The 21678-nt window shown below is 44.9% G+C and overlaps 1 long non-coding RNA gene across 1 annotated transcript; it reads left to right on the top strand.

Moving 5' to 3' along the window:
* The first annotated feature begins 1154 nt into the window (after positions 1-1154).
* LOC139363567 (uncharacterized) lies at positions 1155-20937 on the top strand. Its single transcript, XR_011624211.1, has 3 exons — positions 1155-1288; positions 4789-4903; positions 20886-20937. It is a non-coding gene; the product is annotated as an uncharacterized lncRNA (long non-coding RNA).
* The last annotated feature ends 741 nt before the right edge of the window (positions 20938-21678 follow it).

Below are 21678 nucleotides of genomic sequence, written 5' to 3'. Positions count from 1 at the left end.
TGTTTCTGAGATATGCCCGTGCTGTTGTGTGTACGAATTATTTGGTCCTTTCTATTGCCGAGGGTGGTATGAACGTACCACTGTTTGTATTCCCATTCTCCTATTGATGGACACCTGAGCTATTTCCAGTTTTTGGCTTTATAACAAAGCTGTTATAAATATCCTTATGTAAGTCTTTTTGTGGGTGTATGTTTTTATTTCTCTTGGATAAATATCTAGCAGTGGCATTTCTGGAATTTCTAGCATAGAGGTAGGTTAAGTTTTGTGAGAGACTGCCAAACCTTTTCCCAAAGTGGTTGTACCCTTTTATACTGTCACCAACGAGGTAAGCAAATTCCAGTTGCTCCACATCCACACTAATACCTGATGGTGTCAGTCTTTTTTTAAAAAAGTAGCTATTCTCATGGGTATGTAGTGGCACCTCATTGTGAATCACATATTGTTTTTATAATCAGAACAAAAAGCTTTATAAAAAATAAAACAAATGATGCCAAGGAAAAGAAAGACAGGACCGGAAGTAAATGAAACAGGATTAACAGTTCATTTCTCTTGAATTTCTTTTTTGTCCTACTTTGCTTGTTTCCAAATAGTACAAACTAAACTTGCATGTCTTTTATGTAGAAGAAAACATATTTGTTTATTTAAAAATGTACCCACAATAGTTAATACATTATTCTGATATAATTCAGTGACATTTTAGTGGCTGGTGACTTTAATGTGACAACTTAAAAAGTGGTGGGTTTTGGGCTGAGTCTGGTGGCTGACACCTGTAATCCCAGCACTTTGGGAGGCCGAGGCAGGCAGATCACCTGAGGTCAGGAGTTCGAGACCAGCCTGACCAACATGGAGAAACCCCATCTCTACTAAAAATACAAAATTAGCCGGGCATGGTGGCACATGCCTGTAGTCCCAGCTACTCGGGAGGCTGAGGCAGGAGAATCACTTGAACCCGGGAGACGGAGGTTGCAGTGAGCCAACATCATGGCACTGCACTCCAGCCTGGGCAACAGAGCAAGACTCCATCTAAAAAAAAAACAAAACAAAACCCAAAAAACAAATACCCCCCCCCCAAAAAAAAAAACAATTGACTTAGTTTCATCCTGGAGCTGCTCCATGTATTTGACTGTGATTTTTCCCAAACTCAGGCACCAACTTCACTGAAATGTACAGGCTGCCCACTGAGGAATTTTCTGCGTATTAATTTCATCTATGAGGAGTTTCCTGTATTGTCCTGGGTTGCAGACTGAGACTTACTTTGATAACTACAAGATTTTCTCACTTTCAGAAGGTAATGAATACCCCTGCCATATTAATTCACCCTAATCAATTTCTTTCAAGGTTGTTTACCACTAGCAGGGTGGCATTAACTTTTCTGCTTAATTTTAGAAAGAAAGATTTATTTTCACAAAGCTAAAAATAAAGAGCAATCTCTTGGGTGATTTTACTGTCTGAGGGAAAGAAAAGAAATTAAAGGAAAAATCATGCTCCAGCTTGAATTTTCTTTTGCTCCTCAGCTGGACCACTGTAAGAAGTCTTCTGGCCGAGTGTGGTGGCTCACGCCTGTAATCCCAGCACTTTGGGAGGCTGAGGCAGGTGGATCACTTGACGTCAGGAGTTCGAGACCAATTTGGCCAACATGGTGAAACCCCATCTCTACTAAAAATACAAAAGTTAGCCAGGCGTGGTGGCTCACACCTGTAATCCCAGCTCTTCTGGAGGCTGAGGCAGGAGGACTGCTTGAACCCAGGAAATGGAGTTTGCAGTCAGCCGAGATTGTGTCACTGCACTCCAGCCTGGGTGATGAAGTGAGACTGTCTCAAAAAAAAAAAAAAAAAAAAAAAGAGGAAAGAAGTCTTCTGTCCCTGCACACTACACACCTGCCCAGACTTTGCAAAGAATGCTCATGTGTCAGCAGGAAGTAGGAATATTTAACTACGCAGGGGAAGGCTATTTTGACAGGAGGATTTTAATTTGGACTCATTCACCTCTTACGAGTAAACCTCTTAGGAAACCTCTAAATTTTCCAGAATGTTTGATTGTAGAAAAGAGTAAAAGGACTCTAGGATGCTATGAAGGGAGACTGTGAATCCTTCTCTTTTCTTTTCCCCTTCCCTTCCCTTCCCTTCCCTTTTCTTCCCTTCCCTTCTCTTCCCTTCTCTTTTCTTTCTCTCTTTCTCCCTCCCTCCCTCCCTCCCTGCCTCCCTCCCTCCCTGCCTCCCTCCCTCCCTCCCTTCCTTCCTTTTTTTCTCAGAGTTTTGCTTTTGTTGCCCAGGCTGGAGTGCAATGACGCGATCTCAGCTCACTGCAACCTCCACCTCCCGGGTTCAAGCGATTCTCCTGCCTCATCCTCCCTAGTATCTGGGATTACAGGCGCCCACCACCACGCCCAAATAATTTTTTGTATTTTTAGTAGAGACAGGGTTTCCCTGTGTTGGCCAGGCTGGTCGAACTCCTGAACTCAGATGATCCAGCTGCCTCAGCCTCCCAAAGTTGCTGGGATTAGAGGTGTGAACCATCACACCCAGCTCCCATCTTTATATATCCCTTAGGACCAGGGTAAGCTTCAGGCTGGGAGGAACAATTTCTACCAAGATCCTTCAATCCAAGGCATAGAAAACACAGAAGAAACATTGATGCATTCTTGTGCTTTCCAACACAAATTTATTTCATAGAGTCTTTGCTACTATAAAGAAATTCTTTGAAGGCAAAACATAAGAGAGCTTTGTTCATAGCAAGTCTTTTCTTCCCTTGGCTAAAGGCTCCTTGTTCTTTTGCTATCTCTACTCCCTGTTTGGACAGCTTTGTTTATATGACAAAGTCAATATTGTACTCCACTTACTGACACTCATTATGGTAGGGAAGATGGAGTTGTAACTGGTGGCCCCAAAGGCAATGTGGCTGAACAGAAATGCCCAGAACTTGGTCTGATGCCATGAATTCAGGTTCTGGTTTTGCTAATGACTCCTCAGACCTCAGCATCATCAATCATATCTAAGAAAAAGATTTTGCATTTCATAATGCACATGAAACATTTAATACATGACCGGTCATAGAGTTAGTTCCCAGTAAATTCTAGCTGTAGTGGACATGAAAGTTTGTTTTACCAAATGTTTTCTTCCTTAATAGGTGTGCATGGTAGGGGAACTGGACTCTTGTAGGAACATGAGAAAGATGGTTGCTGAAAGTGGGAGAGGATGTAGGAAAAACAGTAGAATTTTGAGGACAAACATTGGCTGGTTCTTTGTCTGAGGGCTGACTGTTTAGCTGTGGTCACTGTGTGATGTGATAGAAATGTAGTGGACTTCGAGGAAGACAGATTTGGGCTCTAGTTTCTATTCCGTTGATTTCAGTTGTGTAACTTTGTGTAAGCTTCTTAGTAATAGCTCTCTAATAAGCTTGTTGTGAAGATCAAATGAGATAATGTAGAAACAGATTTAGTAGAGGGGCTGAAGTTTCTTGTGCCCTTCTCAGTCTTCCACACCTGATATTCTGAGAGTTTGATTGGAACACTGGAAAGGACTCCATTCCCCGTGTGAAACCAACCCCTACAGAAGAAATTAAGGCAGTGTGAATCGTGAAGAAGTTGGCAGAAGCCTAAGAAACCGAAGAGGTGCTGTATTTGGGATTGCTAACATTCCTCACGATTGGATTATTCTATTCACAGATTAGCACCAATAGTAAATAAATCCCATTGAAGAGAATGGCTATAATTGGTTCCTAGTGGTTGCTTTGGGATAAAAATTGACCCATCTATTCTGAGAATAACCTATTTGAGGCAGTATCTACAATTTGCCCAAAGGAACTGATATATATGTGAAAATTCACTCTTCATCTTGGTTGTGGAGTCTGTGGAAAGCCCACTCAAGCAATCTGGCAGGTTTTTGTTTATGAACCCATAGAGTATTTTGGTACCATGTGAATACCAATTTCATGCACAGGTGTCCACATGCAAGAGTGTGTGTGTGTGTGTGTGTGTGTGTGTGTGTTGGGGAGAGAGCGAGATAGTGTGTGAGTTTGAGTTTAAAATCATGATGCAGCTGGGCGCAGTGGTTCTTTCCTGTAATCCCAGCACTCTGGGAGGCTGAGGCGAGAGGATCACTTGAGCCCAGGAGTTTAAGACCAGCTTGGACAACAAAATGAGACCTCTGTCTCTACAAAAAATTAAAGAATTGGCCGGGCCCAGTGGTGTGTGCCTGTGGTATCAGCTACATGGGGAGGCTGGGGGAGGAGGATCACTTGAGCCCAGGAGGTCAAGGCTGCAGTGAGCCACGATCACACCACTACATTCTAGCCTGGGCAACAGAGCGAGACCTCACAGGAAGTAGCATAGTCTCTGTCTTTATTTATTTATTTATTTATTTGATTATTATTATTTTTAAGACAGAGTCTTGCTCTGGTGCCCAGGGTGGAGTGCAGTATCATGCTAACGGCTCCTGCAGCCTCAACCTCCTCGGCTCAAGTGATCCTCCCAAATTGGCCTCCCAAGTAGCTGGGACTTAGACACATACCACCATGCCTGGCTGATGTTTAAAATTTTTTGTAGAGACAGAGTCTCATCATGTTGCCCAGGCTGGTCTTGAACTCCTGAACACAAGCGATCCTCCTGCCTTGGTCTCCCAAAGTGCTGGGATTATAGAAGTGAGTCACTACTCCTGGCCTCACTGAATTATTCAACTGGTGTTAACTGGGTACTGATGATGAGCCAGGTACTATGCTGGGATGATGTTAAACAGATCAGATGGTCCTGCCCTCCCTATCTTACAGATTTTTCTCTTCTTATTGTGGTAGGCAAAATCATGACTCTCCAAAGATGTACATGTCCTAATGCCTGAATCTGTGAAGATGCTATCTCATGTGGCAAAAGGAGACTTTGAGATGTAACTACATGAAGGACCTTGAGATGGTGAGAGGATCCTGGATTATCCAGATAAGCCTAGTGTAATCACAAGTGTTCTTATAAAGGAAAGGGGAAGCCAAGGGTCAGAAAAGGAGATGAAGCCAGATGTGGTGGCACACGCCTGTAATCCCAGCACTTTGGGAGGCCAAGGTGGGTGGATCACCTGAGGTCAAGAGTTTGAGACCAGCCTGGCCAACATAGTGAAACCCTGTCTCCACTAAAAATGTAAAAATTAGCTGGGTGTGGTGATGTATGCCTGTAGTCCCAGCTCCATGGGAGGCTGAGACAAGAGAATCTCTTGAACCCCAGAGGTGGAGGTGGCAGTGAGCTGAGATAAGATCCTGTCTGAAAAAAAAGGGAAAAAGAGAAAAGGAAGAAAAGGAGATGAGACAGGGGATGCAGAATGATAGGGAGAGTTGTAAACCAAGGCTGGCCTCTAGAAGCTGGAAAAGACAAGGAATGGATTCTCCCCCAGAGCCTCCAGAAGAGTGCAGGTCTCCTGGCCCCTTACTTTTAGTCCTATCAGACTCATTTGGGACTTTTGGTCTCCAGAACTACAAGAGAATACACTTATAGTGTTTTAAGCCATTAAGCTTCTGGCAATTTGTTACTGTTACAGCAGCAATAGGAAACTCATACACTCGCCTTTTCGCTTCAGCAGTTTTAAGTTGCAGGCCTTTTTTATTGTGAGTTTCCAGTGGTTGGTTCAGCAAACAGGAAATGGGAAGTTTTTCCAGATGACAGAATTGTGTTTGCTCCAGAAGCTCTGTCTGTTTTATGTCTTTGGGCCTGTGCCTGGACTTCCAATGGACTGTAGGAAGTATTTAATTCATCTCTTTTCTCACCTCCTGGCACCATGCTGGGTGCACTAAATGTCTAGCACTTAATTTAGGAGATGTACACTTGACTCAGGCCCTTTCTGCAAACAAGGTAACTTTCATGGGAAGTGGCTTGTCTATTACTTAATAAATTTAAATATGCGTAACTACTTTGTCCCTAGTAAAAATGGTTGCTACAAAGTGCTGGTGCTGTATTCACATGTGCCATGTGTACATCAATTTTTCTTAGACCCAGAAAAATGGTACAAATGTTGTATGCAGGAATCTTTCTTAGATTAGAAAGAAAATCTGACAATTCTAAACTCAATATTTACCTATTCTTGTGCTTGTCTGAAATAGTAATCCTTATCATTTTTGTTGGAAAATTTTCTCTTACGAATAGAGAATGCTGTTTCCTAATCTTTCTGACTTAATTCTGTGGCCTTTGTCTCTTATCTGCTGGGCAGAGAGAGGTCAAGACTGAGTGGGTAAAGGAGGAAATAGCTACCAGTCTTTGGAAGAAAAAACTTGAGCATGAGAAGGGGAGATCCATATTCTCTGACTTCTTGACCTAAGGCCAGAGAAAAACAGTTTCTTCCGTTCATCTGATGTTTAGAGATCCTCATAAAAGTGAATGTCTTGACCAGGCATGGTGGCTCATGCCTATAATCCCAGCACTTTGGGAGACTGAGACGGGAGGATCACTTGAGCCTGGGAGTTTGAGATCAGCTTGGCCAACATGGTGAACAACCCCACCCATCCCCTGCTGTCTCTACTAAAAATACAAAAATTAGCCAGGTGTAGTGGTGCATGCCTGTAATCTCAGCTACTCGGGAGGCAAAGGTTGCAGCAAGCCGAGACTGTGCCACTGCCCTCCAGCCTCGGCAACAGAGTAAGACTCTGTCTCAAAAGAAAAAAAAAGTGAATCTCTCTCTCTTTTTTTTTTTTTTTTGAGACAGAGTCTCTCACACTGTCACCAAGGCTGGAGTGCAGTGGCGCAATCTCGGCTCACTGCAAGCTCCACCCGCTGGGTTCATGCCATTCTCCTGCCTCAGCCTCTCGAGTAGCTGGGATTACAGGCACCTACCACCACGCCCGGCTAAGTTTTTGGATTTTTTGTAGAGACGGGGTTTCAATCTGTTAGCCAGGATGGTCTTGATCTCCTGACCTTATGATCCACCTGCCGCACCCTCCCAAAGTGCTGGGATTACAGGCGTGAGCCACCGCGCCTGGCCTGAATCTCTCTTTTTAAAAGGTGCTAGCTGAACATGTTGATTTCATGCTATTTTTGATATCTAAGGAATAGAAAGTTGAACCTTTTGAAATGGCTTACACAGCCCGTCGGGACCTGGCTGGCTCTTTTCCCTACCTGTCCAGCCTTATCTCTCATTATTCTGCCTCATACTCTTCCAGCCAAATTCAGTATGGAATTTTCTGTTTCTATAAAATGCTGAGTATCTTAAGCATCTTAGCCTATACCTGACTCAGCCTGAACCATACTTTCTTTTCTCCTTTGTCCCCCTCAGCTTTACCTTCTGACTCCTACACGAACTTCAGCTTAGAGGTCACATCCTTGGGCTAGTTCTCTGTGATACAGCACACTGAACTGTCCCCCTGCAACTCTGCTTTAACAAACTCTATCCCTGGTGCCCTCTTGCTGTCTTTCTCCCCTGCTAGACTCTAAGCACCAGGAGAGCGTTGCAAAGAGGCCCGTGTCTTTTTTGTTCATCGCTTTCCCCATCATGGCTGGCACTTCCTTCTAACAGACTGGCACTCTGCCCACAGGACAAATTTACCTCAGTCAGCCTTTTATACACCACCATTTGTTTTAATTGCACAGTTGTACATGACTGAGCAAACGGCGAACGGGTACCTGTAATCAAAGAGTCCAGAGATTTTAAGCACTTTCGTTCATTCCTGGAGCAGTCACTGAGCCTTGGCAATAGGTAATTTAAATTCTGGACAATGAATTTTCAAGCTGCTTCAATGGCTACATTTTGAGAACAGCAGAAAAAAACCTGACCCTTTGATAATTAGACAGAATCAGTTTTCATAATTCTACTTTATGCTCTAGAATGGTTAGCAAACTTCATTACCAGCAGCCTGATAAGAAAGCTTTTAGCTTCTAATATAGATCTTGTGAGTAATTTCGATTTGCAACCCAACTAAAGCCACTTTGCGTGGCAGTGTTTCTTAGACAAGATGATCTTATAGTTTCATCATTATAAATAATTTCAAAGTAGGTGCAGGAAAAAGCATGCAATTAGCATCTTGTCTATGTATGTTTGATCCAGAGAAAGGACAGCTGACTGTTGGAGTTGAAAGCAGCCACCATAAACCCCTATAACCTAGCAGCCTGCATTTGCTGAAATTGTAAATTGATATCTTTTCTTTTGCTCTGTATATCTGGAACATTGCCAGAACCCGAACAATGCTTAGTAATTAAGGAAAACGTATCTTTAAGAAATTTCCAGGACAGACATGTGACTTATTATCTGACAAGGGCTCAAAGCATCCTGGGCTTCTCCCTTTTCTAACACTCATAAATTACTTGTCAATGTCTCTCTAACCCACGGTTAAAGCCTGGAAGCTCCATCAAGACAGAGATCATGTCTGTCTTTGCCACTGAATCCCCAGCACACAAAGGAGGCACTTCATAAATATTTGTTGGATGGATAGCTGGATGACATGGATAAATGAAATTCCAAAGTGATATATTGGTATATATGCATTTTTATCTTTGGCAGCTCAACCTAACTCTGTTCTGAGTTAAAACTCTATTGCTTATTTGGAAAATTGCTCTGCATCTGCTTCAGTTACTATGAATACATAATAAACCAGCCCAAAACTTATGGCTTAAGACTCAACAACATCTTTTTTTTCCCCCCCTCACAAATGTGTGCAGTCTGAACTGGGTTTGGTGGAGAAAACTCATTGCTGCTCTTCTTTGTGTTGACTGGGGTAGGTAGGAGAATGGAGAATAGAAATATTTGAATGCTGCTCCTAGCCTAGGCTAGGAGCCTTGAATGGCCAGGGACTGGATCAAGTAGTGCTCCTCAGACATCTTTCTCGAGCTTTATGTGATGTCGCTAAGTACTCTCTCCAGAATGGTGGCTTCAGGGTAATCAAACTGCTTACATGATGACTCAGGGCTCCAGAGATATGTGTACTAAGGACAGAGAGAAAGCCACATGGAATTTGCATTTCTTTTTTGTTTTTTTGAGACAGAGTCTTGCTCTGTCGCCCAGGCTGGAGTGCATTGGTGCAATCTTGGCTCACTGCAACCTCCACCTCCTGGGTTCAAGCAGTTCTCCCTGCCTCAGCCTCCTGAGTAGCTGGGATTACAGGTTCCCACCACTATGCCTGGCTAATTTTTATATCTTTAGTAGAGATGGGGTTTCGCCATGTTGGCCGGGCTGTTCTGAAACTCCTGACCTCAAATGGTCCGACCACCTCGGCCTCCCAAAGTGCTAGGATTACCAGCGTGAGCCACCGTGCCTGGCCCTTTTTTTGTTTTGTTTTGAGACAAGGTCTTACTCTATTGCCCAGGCTGAGTGCAGTGGCACGATCACCGCACACTGCAGCCTCGACTGCCTGGCCTCAAGCAATCCTTTCACCTCTGCCTCAGAAGTAGCTGGGACGACAGGTGCACCATGATGCCCAGCAAATTTTTTTTTGTAGAGATGAGGTTTCACTGTGTTGCTTAGGCTGGTCTTGAACTCTTGGACTCAAGCAATCCCCTTGCCTCAGCCTCCCAAAGTGCTGGGATTATAAGCATGAGCCATCATGCCTGGCCTGTATTACTTTTTGTGATAAGCCTCTTAAGTTGCATGTCATCCTGCCGTTGCCTTCTATGTCTTTGAATAAGTCATTGTGGCCAGCCCATAATCAAGGGGAGGTCAAATTGGACTCCACCTTTTGTGGGAGCAATGTCAATGAACTTGCAAACATGTTTTAGAACCTTCACTCACCCAATCACTGTTCTGGAAATTTGAAAGAACCTGTAATCAAGTTCGATAAAGTTGAGACTTGAATCCTTATTCTGAATGAGACAGGAACTGCTGCAGAGAGGAAAACCTGTTAGGTTGGCACAAAAATAATTGTAGTTTTTGCCATTACTTTTAAGGGCACAAAACCCAATTACTTTTGCATCAACCTTTAGAATATCATTGTCACTTCTTACATACAGGGATGAAGATAAGGGTTTGAAAGAGGATCCTTCTCACAGCAATGTAAAACAAAGCATTACAAGTCCTCAAAAGGGCAGAATTTTGAGCTGCATTTCTGTTCTTTGAATGCGTGCAAGTGGGAATCTTGCAAAAGGGAGGAGACGTAACAGATGATGTCAATATGGACATGAGTCGATACACGCTTTGCTTGTATTTCAAGCTTGTGCCCTCATTGCTTCTTCACTCTGTTCTGGCTTGTCCCCTCTGAGGTCAAGCTGGTTAGAAACCTGCCACTGATTCTCCATTTGCCATTTTTAGACCTTACTTCCTTAGCTCCTCCCACAATTGTGTAAAGTATCATTTCTATCATAAATTTAATAAACATTTTATTCCATAATACTGGTAGTGCTTTTGTTATCTGATTGAATTCTGACTAAGAAGAAAACAGCCGGCCAAGCGCAGTGGCTCACCCCTGTAATCCCAGCACTTTGGGAGGCTGAGGTGGGTGGATCACCTGAGGTCAGGAGTTCAAGACCAGCCTGGGCAACATGGTGAAGCCCTGTCTCTATTAAAAATACAAAAATTAGCCGGGCATGGTGGTGGGTGCCTGTAATCCTAGCTACTTGGGAGGCTGAGGAAAGATAATTGCTTGAGCCCGGGAGGTGGAGGTTGCAGTGAGCTGAGATCACGCCACTGCACTCCAGCCTGGGGACAGAGTGAGACTCTGTCTAAAAAAAAAAAAAAAAAAAGGAAAACAGCATCATATTATTTTAGAAAATATTCTTTTTTTGGCATATGTAGCTGGAATGGTTGTTCGCTATCTGCAATATGAAGCTTCAACTAGGATGGCAGCTATAAGCCATGGGATGATTTAAAACCTAATGGTGCTTCCAGAACACTTTGCAGTGACCACTATTAAAATAACATTAAGCTGGGTGTGGTGGCTCACGCCTGTAATCCGAGCACTTTGGGAGGCTGAGACAGGCAGATCACCTGAGGTCAGGAGTTTAAGACCAGCCTGGCCAACATGGTGAAACCCGTCTCTACTAAAAATACAAAAAAATTAGCCAGGTGTGGTGGCAGGCACCTGTAATCCCACCTACTCAGGAGGCTGAGGCAGGAGAATTGCTTGAACCCAGGAGGCGGAGGTTACAGTGAGCTAAGATCATGTCACTGCACTCCAGCCTGGGTGACCGAGCGGGACTCCGTTTTTTTTTTTTTTTTTTTTTTTTTTTAAAAGGCAGGGTGCGGTGGCTCACACCTGTAATCCCAGCACTTTGGGAGGCCGACATGGGGGAATCACAAGGTCAGGAGTTTGAGACCAGTCTGGCCAACATGTGAAACTGTCTCTGCTAAAAATACAAAAATTAGCCAGGCGTGGTGGCGGGCGCCTGTAATCCTGGCTACTTGGGAGGCTGAGGCAGGAGAATCGCTTGAAACCTGAAGGCGGAGGTGGCAGTGAGCTGAAATCGTACCACTGCACTCCAGCCTGAGCGAAAAAGCAGAACTCCATGTAAAAAATAAATAAAAACAAAAAACAAAATAACATCTAAAGATGAATAAAGTATAGGTTAATAATATGCAGTATAACATATGTTTTTCTTCTGCTAGACCAGGAGCTGGCAAACTTTTTCCAAAAGGGGCCCAATAGTGGACATTTCAGGATTTGAGAGTTTGTTGCAAAGCCCTAAAAGTGACATTGTAGTTTGAAATGAGAGACAATGCCTGTGTTGTTGAAAAGAGTCAAACTCTGTAAAATATTTGAAGAGATTTGTTCTGAGCCAAATATGAGGACCGTGACCTGTGACACAGCCCCAGGAGATCCTGAGAACATGTACTCAAGGTGGTGGGCCTACTGCTTGGTTTTACTCGTTTCAGGGAGACATAAGACATCAATCAATACATGTAAGGTGTATATTGGTTCAGTCTGGAAACATGGGACAACTTGAAGGTAGAGACTTCCAGGTCATAGGTGGATTCAAAGATTTTTGTTTTTTGAGACAAAGTCTCACTCTGTCACCCAGGCTGGAGTACAGAGGCACAATCTTGGCTCACTGCAACCTCTGCCTCCCGGGTTCAAGCAGTTCTCCTGTCTCAGCCTCCCAAGTAGCTGGGATTACAGGCGTGTGCCACCACACTTGGCTAATTTTTGTATTGTTAGTAGAGACGATGTTTCACCATTTGACCAGGCTGGCCTTGAACTGCTGACCTCAGGTGATCTGCCTGCTTGGGCCTCCCAAAGTGCTGGGATTACAGGGGTGAGCCACCATGCTGGCCTCAAAGATTTTTTAATTGGCAGTTGGTGAAAGAATTATTATCTAAAGACCTAGAATCAATAGAAAGGATGGGTTAAGGTAAGGAGTTGTGGCGTTTGAGGTTTTATCATGCAGATGAAGCCTCCAGGTAGGAAGCCAGCTTTAGGGCTCTTATCAGACCTAAAAAGGTGCCAGGCTCCTAGTTAATTCTCTTCTGAATCAGGGAAAAGACCTGGAAAGGGAAGGGGATTCTCTATAGAATGCTGATTTTCCCACAAGAGACAAGCTTTACAGGGCCATTTCAAAATATGCCAAGAAATATATTTCAGGGCAAAATACTTCAGTTTCTTTCAGGGCCTGCTACCTGTCATGTGATGCTATACTAGAGTCAGGTTGGAATTTGGTATCTTATTACTACAAAGAGTCTGTTCTGTCTGTCTCCAAATCTCTGTTTTAATGTTAATGCTGGTCAGTGTTCCCTGAATTCCAAAGGGAGAAGAGCATAATGAGGCATATTCCATCCTCCACTTCCATCATGGCCCAAACTGGATTTCCAGGTTTACTTTGGAATGCTCTTGGCAGAGGGTGGAGCATCCGTCAGTCAGTTGAGGGGCTTCGAATTTTATTTTTGGTTTATACCTGATTGAATGAGTGAGGCTATATATTCCAATGTAACTTTATTTACAAACACAGGCTCTGGGCAGAATTGGGCCTGTAGGTTTTGGTTTGCTGACCAGTGCTCAGAGGCTAGCAGGCATTCTGCAAACGCAGACCTGAGGGAGGAAAAATCTGTGCATTGGAAGCAATGACTTTCTGGAAGAGCAGAGAGGGTAAATCAAACAAGCAAGTGTGTGAAAGAAATAAGAGCTGACCTGCCTGAAGTGTAATATTATGCAATAGGAAAGATGTCAGAGAAAAAACAGGAGGAAAGAGGAGAAAATGTTAATATCTAAGAAACTGAGATTTAAGTAAAATTGTGTGTGATTTTTTTTTTTTTCTTTTCTGTGGTGGGAAATGTGTGCTGCAAAAGGTATGATTGTTTTATGTTGGAGGGGCACGAGCAATGTCATGTTTTTACGCTATTTTAAAAATAGTAAATCTGGCTCAGGCTTCACTTGCCAAGGTTGACAAGGTAGATGCAGTCATTTGTGTGTTCCCATGAGCCAGGGAGGCAGGGGTTCCCTCTCATTTCCTAGTTTGGTTTGAGATCTCACGGTATTGTAGGAGTTATTATGACATTATTTAAGGCAGATAGAGAGGAAAAGGGGGTCCTTGGGAAGTTTTCGTGTTTTAAACATCTCTGGAAATTTTCTTCTAAAGCCCTGGCTCTTAAAGCCAGGCAGGCAACCTTTGATATGTAAATACAGGCCAGTAGAAACTGGGTCCACTCAAACGTGGTGACTTCCCCCTCTTCTTGTCCTTGCCCCACATGTAGCTGGCAACATGACCGCCCCTACATATCCCCACGTGTGTAGAACATCATGGCGCCCTTCATTTGCATATTAAAAGGCTAGGGTGGAAGGGCCAGCTTTTTCTCGGGCTACGTGAATGACATGGCTAGTCAAACCAATCCCCTGAGCCCTGTGCAAATAAAACACCGCCTCCTCCAGCCTCTATATCTGCGGCAGGTGGGCTTCCCTCTCTCGGCTTTGGAATCCCACTCCCTCTGTCTCTATACAGGGGAGCTTTTTCCTTCTCCTTTCCTTCTTGCCCCTTCTTGCCCATTAAACTCTCCACTCCTTAAAACCATTCCACGTGTGTCCATGTTGTTTTATATAATTCAAGGTAAGACAAGAGCCCTGGTGTTCCTCCACTCATTGGAGGCTTATCAATGGCTTACACAGTCCAGGAAAATGGCGAAGGTTTCTGGCACTCAAGGCGAGATCACTATGGTGTCCACCTCTACTGTGGGATTGTTGCTAAGGCTTCTGAAGCCACAGCCCTTGGGACTGAGGCCTCAGCCACTTCCCCTGGGTGAGGAGGCACCAACTCTCAACCCGAAGCCTGAGGAATCTTACCTCAGGTTACCCTCAAAGCACCAAAGCACCACCCAGCCAGTCCTCCCCACTCTGGAACAACATAGCTAGTTGCAAAGTAGTTGTTCCTAGAATGTTTTGCCCAAACCCCTCTGAGCAGCCAGCTGAATATGGCCCTATTTAGAAAGGACGTATCTCCACTAAAAGCGTGACTCCTGGGCAAGTCCTTCAGGATGCCAAGTCCTATTTGGGGATGTAGTCAGGGTGTTCTCTTGGCCCCACTGCCGTCAGCTTTCTTTTTTGACCCTGGAACAAATGCCCCTCGGTGAGAGACAGGACTAACTGGATTTCTTAGGCTGACTAAGAATCCCTGAGCCTAGCTGGGAAGGTGACCGCTCCCACCTTTAAACACGGGGCTGGCAACTTAGCTCACACCCGACTAATCAGATAGTAAGGAGAGCTCACTAAAATGCTAATTAGGCAACAACAGAAGGTAAAGAAATAGCCAATCATCTGTTGCCTGAGAGCACAGCGGCAGGGACGATGATCGGGATATAAACCCAGGCGTTCGAGCTGGCAACGGCAACCCCCTTCGGGTCCCCTCCCTTTGTATGGGAGCTCTGTTTTCACTCGATTTCACTTTATTAAAATAATCTTGCAACTGCACTCTTCTGGTCCGTGTTTGTTACGGCTCATGAGCTTTTGCTCGCCATCCTCCACTGCTCTTTGCCGCTGTCCCAAACCCGCGGCTGACTTCCATCCCTCCGGATCCGGCAGGGTGTCCTCTGTGCTGCTGATCCAGGGAGGCGCCCATTGCCGCTCCTGATGGGGTAAAGGCTTGCCATTGTTCCTGCATGGCCAAGTGCCTGGGTTCGTCCTAATCGAGCTGAACACTAGTCACTGGGTTCCACGGTTCTCTTCCGTGTCCCACGGCTTCTAATAGAGCTATAACACTCACCGCACGGCCCAAGATTCCATTCCTTGGAATCCGTGAGGCCAAGAACCCCAGGTCAGAGAACACGAGGCTTGCCACCATCTTGGGAGCTCTGGGAGCAAAGATCCCCGGTAACATCAGGATGGGGCAAATATCATTAATTCCTTCCTGATAGACAAGAAGAAATAGGCACAAAAATATTGGGAGAGTTTCCTGCTACTGTAAATTCTCAATAAATCTTCATGCTACATATGTAAAATACCTTTTGCTGTTAAAAGAAACTGATTAGAGGCCTGGGCGTGGTGGCTTATACCTGTAATCCTAGCGCTTTGGGAGGCTAAAGTAGGTAGATCACCTGAGACCAGGAGTCTGAGACCAGCCTTGCCAACACGGTGAACCCGTCTCTACTAAAAATACAAAAATTAGCCGGGTGTAGTGGTGCATGTCTGTAATCCCAGCTACTTGGGAGGCTAAGGCATGAGGATCGCTTGAACCTGGGAGGCAGAGGTTACAGTGAGCTGAGATCATGCCACTGCACTCCAGCCTGGGTGACAGAGCAAGACTTTGTCTCCAAAAAAAAAAAAAAAAAAAAAAAAAAAAAAAAACCCTCATGAGAATCAAGTGAGATTATGTATGGGAAAGTTTGCTTTCTTTTTCTTCTTCACTGTCTGTAAAGCACGGATGTGAAAAATACTCAATTTTCTTGATGGAGAATGTTCACAGAAAAATGAGGAGAGAGCAAATGGGTTTTCTTTTCATTTGTTTCAGGATGGGAGGAGTTAAACAGGAAATAGTGCTCTCTTGCAGATCTGTGAATTTGCTGACTTTTTTTTTTTTCTTTTGAACTTCTAAATATGGTTAGTTTCTTGAGTCCCTGAAAATGGGCCAGCAGTTTGTTTATTTATTTATTTTTTGAGACGGAGTCTGGCGGTCTCCCAGGCTGCAGTGCAGTGGCGTGATCTCGGCTCACTACAACCTCCACCTCCTGGTTTCAAGCAATTATCCTGCCTCAGCCTCCCGAGTAGTTGGGATTACAGGCGCACACCATCACACCAGGCTAATTTTTGTATTTTTAGTAGAGATTGGTGTCAGGCCTCTGAGCCCAAGCTAAGCCATCATATCCCCTGTGACTTGCACATATACGTCCAGATGGCCTGACGTAACTGAAGAATCACAAAAGAAGTGAAAATGACCGGTTCCTGTATTAACCGATGACATTACCTTGTGAAATTCCTTCTCCTGGTTCAGAAGCTCCCCCACTGAGCACCTTGTGACCTCTGCCCCTGCCCGCCAGAGAACAACCCCCATTGTAGTTTTCCACTATCTACCCAAATCCTATAAAATGGCCCCACCCCATCTCCCTTTGCTGACTCTTTTTTCGGACTCAGCCCGCCTGCACCCAGGTAAAATAAACAGCCTTGTTGCTCACACAAAGCCTGTTTGGTAGTCTCTTCACACGGACAATGGGGTGACAATGGGGTTTCACCATGTTGGCTAGGCTGGTTTCTAACTCCTAACCTTGTGATCTGCCTACCTCATCCTCCCAAAGTGCTGGGATTACAGTGGCGTGAGCCACTGCACCTGGCCTGGGCCAGCTGTTTGTAAAGAAATCAAGATATTGTTTCTAAATTCTGATGATCGCCTCCAAAATGGAGGCAGAGAAGATTCAGGAGCTAGGCTGGAGTGGTGGCTCATGCCTGTAATCCCAACAATTTGGGAGGCTGAGGTGAGAGGATCACTTGAGCCCAGAAGTTTGAGACCAGCCTGGGCAAAATGATATGACCCAGCCTCTATTAAAAATGAAAAATTAGCAAGTTGTGGTGGTTGCACCTGTGGTCCCAGCTACTCGGGAGGCTGAGGCAGGAGAATTGCTTGAGCTCAAGAGGTTGAAGCTACAGTGAGCTGTGATTGTACCACTGCACTCTAGCCCGGGTGACAGAGTGAGACCCTGTCTCAAAAAAATAAAAGCAAACAAAACCAAAAGCAATTCCAGGAGCTGCCAAGTTGACACCATAGGTGTGCGATTCCTTGACCTATCTCCTCCTTAAAATACTGTTCCTAAGGTTCAGCCTAGAAGAGCCTGGACGGTAGGACGTAACAGAGTGGAGATTACATGACTGGACCAGACCCCCTCTACAATCTGCATGTTCTGCAAAGGTGGGGATGCAAAATAGGGTTGTGGTTTTTTTTTTGTTTTTTTTTTGAGAGGGAGTCTCGCTCTGTCGCCCAAGCTGGAATGCAGTGGTGCGATCTCGGCTTACTGCAAGCTCTGCCTCCTGGGTTCACGCCATTCTCCTGCCTCAGCCTCCTGAGTAGCTGGGACTGCAGGCGCCCACCACCACGCCTGGCTAATTTTTTTGTATTTTTAGTAGAGGCGGGGTTTCACCATGTTAGCCAGGATGGTCTCGATCTCCTGACCTTGTGATCCGCCCGCCTTGGCCTCCCAAAGTGCTGGGATTACAGGTGTGAGCCACCGCGCCCGGCCTAGGGTTGTGTTTAAGAGCATAGGTGAAAGGGGAAGTTTCCTTCTAGGTCTTCTCTTTATTAACTGTATGAACTCTGTGCCAGGGACTCACTGTCCGTAAGCTTCAGGTTCCTGTCCCTAAAATGGAGGTAGTGAGAGCATCCTACCTCCTGTGATTGAGTGTAGTGTGGAGCAGTAGTGAAGCATGGATGTGGAGCTGGACTGACTGATTCCCAAGCACTGCTGGCTGTTTTTTCTTTCTTTCTGTTTTTTTTTTTTTTTTTTTTTTTTTTTTTGAGATGGAGTGTCAGTCTGTTGCCCATGCTGGAGTGCAGGGGCACGATCTTGGCTCACTGCAACCTCCGCCTCCTGGGTTCAAGCAATTCTTCTGCCTCAGCCTCCCGAGTAGCTGGGACTACAGGTGTGCACCACCACGCCCAGCTAATTTTTGTATTTTTAGTAGAGACAGGTTTCACCATATTAGCCAGGCTGGTCTTGAACTCCTGACTGCATGATCTGCCCACCTGGGCCTCCCAAAGTGCTGGGATTACAGGCGTGAGCCACCGCACCCAGCCCTACTGCTGGCTTGATTGCCTATAAGCTCTGTTTCCCCATATGGAGAATGAAGGTAACAAGAAGACCTAGCTCTTAGTGTTGCTATTTTTTTTTTTTTTTTCTTGAGGTGGAATCTCACTCTGTCACCCAGGCTGGAGTGCAATGGCTCAATCTTGGTTCTCTGCAACCTCCACTTCCCGGGTTCAAGTGATTCTCCTGCCTCAGCCTCCCCAGTAGCTGGGATTACAGGTGCCCACCACCACACCTGGCTAATTTGTTTTTTCTTATTTTTAGTAGAGTCGGGGTTTGACCATATTGGCCAGGTTGGTCTTGAACTCCTGACCTCAAAGGATCCGTCTGCCTCGGCCTCCCAAAGTGCTGGGATTATAGGCATGAGCCACGGCGCCCAGTCAATAAATTAATAAATTAATAGAGATAAATGAGGACAGTGCCAGGGACCTAGTAGAGCTCAGTAAATGTTAGTTCTTTATGCTGTTATTAGAAGCAGAAAAGAAATTGGAGGAACCAATGTCAAAAGGCCTTAGTAGGCCTTTAGTGATACCCAGCATCCTGGTGAATATGAAGGAAATGCAGGGTACAAGACAATCTTACAAGGCATGACTTCTTTGCTAGGAAAAGTCCCTTGAACAGACATCTATACTCCACTTATAGACGGGTGCTGGGAATCTAATCATTAGAGAACAAATTCATCAGTTTAAGACAATATGTCTTGATTATCTATTGCTACCTAAAAACTACCCCCCACATTTAGTGACTTTAAATAACAACCGTTCATTTTTCACAGTTCTTTGGATTGTCTGGGCAGTTCTGCTTCACGTGGTGTTGGTGGGGACTGCAGTCACCTGGGGGGCTCAACTGGGTGGGACATTCAAGAGGGCTCACTCACAAGGCAGGCAGTCAGTGCTGGCTGCTGGCTGGGAGCTCAGCTGGAGCTGCCAAACGGGCACTTCTGTCCTCCTCTCCATACCCTCTCCATGTGGCTTTGGTTGCTCACAGCATGTGTCTGGGTTCCAAGAGGTAGCTAGCTGCCAGTTCTCTTAAAAGCTGGGCTCAAAAGTCCCAGAATATCACTTCGGCCGCATGCTATTGTTCAGCCAGCCACGGGGCCAGCTCAAATGTAAAGAAAGGAAAAATAAGCTCCGTCTCTTGATGTGAGGAACAGTGTGTAAGGACAGGAAGGGGCCATCTTAGGAGACTAGCTACCTGTATTATTTATCTATTGCTGTGTAATAAATTACCCCCACATGCAGCCAGTTAAAACAATAAAACAATGAACATTTATGATCTCACATGGTTTCTGAGGGTCAGGAATCTGGGAATGGTTAGCTGAGCGGTTCTGATTTCAGAGTCTCTTAGGATGTTGCAGTCAAGCTGTCAGCCAGTGCTGCAGTTTCTGAAGGAGCTGGAGTATCCGCTTCTAATCTCACTCATGAGGCTGTTGGCAGGAGCTTCAGCTGCTTGCCACGTGGTTTTCTCCATAGGGCTATTCATGACGTGGCTTTCCCCAGTGGGAATGGTTACCTAAGAAAAGAGAAAGAGAGGGAGAGAGACAAAGAGAGAGAGACAAAGAGAGGGAGAAAGAGAGACAAAGCCCTTAAGATGAAAGCCAAAATATTTTTATAACCTAGTCTTGGAAGTGATGTATTATCACTTCTGCTCTATGCTATTGGTAATACAAATCAAACCAAATATAATGTGGGAGGAATCAGATCAAACCAAGTATAACGTGGGAGGCAGCTGCAAAAGAGTATAGCTTGGGGATCATTGGCAGTCATTTTAGAGGCCACTTACCACACTGCTACACAGCGGTGCTGTGCATAAGAAGCTTCCCAGGTTGGGCTTGGTGGCTCACTCCTGTAACTCCAGCACTTTGGGAGGCCAAGGTGGGAGGATCACTTGAACTCACGAGTTCACGACCAGCTTGGGCAACATGGCAAAATCCCGTCCCTACAAAAAAATACAAAAATTGGCTGGGTGTTGTGGCGCACACCTGTAGTCCCAGCTACTCAGGTGGCTGAGGTAGGAGGATACCTTGAACTCAGGAGGTTGAGGCTGCAGTGAACCTTGAGCATACCACTGCACTCCAGTCTGGGCAACACAGCGAGATCCTGTCTCTAAAAAAAAAAAAAAATCCCAAGAGCTTGTTACATATGCAGATTTCTTGGCTGAGATTCCAGTGTGGACCATACTTTGGGAAACTTTGGCCATACCGAGGCTTTAGTCTTATTGACAGTCTGGTGCCCAAATGGCTGCTAATTGTTTGCTGTGAGCACACGTTTACTTCAGTGAGTAGAAATGGGTTTTTCTTCTACCTCCCAGTAGGTTTTGATGCCTACTAAGCATGAAGGCTACAGCATTCTGGATTGTTTGGAGAAGATGCCACTGACAGTATAGATTTGGGGTTTTGGGTTCTTCACATATTTTTTATTTTTCCTAAACTGCAAATTCAAGGGATTGATTAGGTTACATGTTCCCAAGGTAAGAGTCCATATCAGTGGCTACCTACAAGCAGAGGCATTTCATCATATGCATATATATTCGATGATGTCACTGCCACCGGATTTCATGAACATCCCCAGTAAGACACTAAGTTCTTTCTGGTTTGACTCATCACCATGACAAATGCCTCTAAAATGTATTTTGATTCATCCCTCCCTTCTCACCCTCCTTCTTTCCTTCCCTCCCTTCCTTCCCTCCTTCCTTTTCTTCCAACAAAATACTTATGTTGGAGTCACCTTTTGGTCTGTCTGCTTAAAGTCATGATGATTCTCCCTTCTTTTCTGCTCCCCTTCCCAGTGTTCCCCACTAATTGTGTTTGAACCACATATCCCTGGACACCTGAACATAGCAAATGGGATCACTGTGGACACTCAACTCAAGCTGGGCAATTCCATTTCCTCCCTGGAGTTTGGACTTGGGACTGAAGGGGAGACAACAAGAGATTGATCTTTTTGCATCACTGGACTTGCCCTATGTAGGTGCAAAAATTGTGGTGAAACTCAGTCTCTTCACCACCACCCTGTTCCTTTTGTTGTGTTGTCTATAGTTTAAAGAGTAAAACAGATGTTAAGAAGATTGGTTATAGAAGATGGGAGTGTGGCCAGGCATAGTGGCTCACACCTGTAATCCTAGCACTTTGGGAGGCCGAGGCGGGTGGATTGCCTGAGCTCAGGAGTTTGAGACCAAATTGGGCACCATGGCGAAACCCCGTCTCTACTAAAATACAAAAAAATTAGCTGGATGTGGCGAAGTGCTCCTGTAATCCCAGCTACTCAGGAAGCTGAGGCAGGAGAATTGCTAGAACCTGGGAAGTGGAGGTTGCAGTGAACCGAGATGGCGCCACTGCCCTCTATCTTGGGTGACAGAGTGAAACTCTGTCTCTAAAAAGAAAAAAAGAAAGAAAGAAGATGGGAGTGTGATTTAGATTCCAGATGGCTTTCCATGTTTTTTATCAGTCTTTTCCTGAAGCTTGGCTTGGATTCCTTGAGATTCCCATGTAGGCTTGTAATAATATGCCTCCCTTTCTGTCTTTGAATTTAAGTTAGCTCCCATAGGTCTCTGTTACTTAACTACTAGTACAATCCATATA

Source organism: Macaca nemestrina, chromosome 6, assembly GCF_043159975.1.
Source record: "Macaca nemestrina isolate mMacNem1 chromosome 6, mMacNem.hap1, whole genome shotgun sequence".
Lineage (NCBI taxonomy): Eukaryota > Metazoa > Chordata > Mammalia > Primates > Cercopithecidae > Macaca > Macaca nemestrina.
This window is presented reverse-complemented; position numbering and strand designations above follow the sequence as displayed.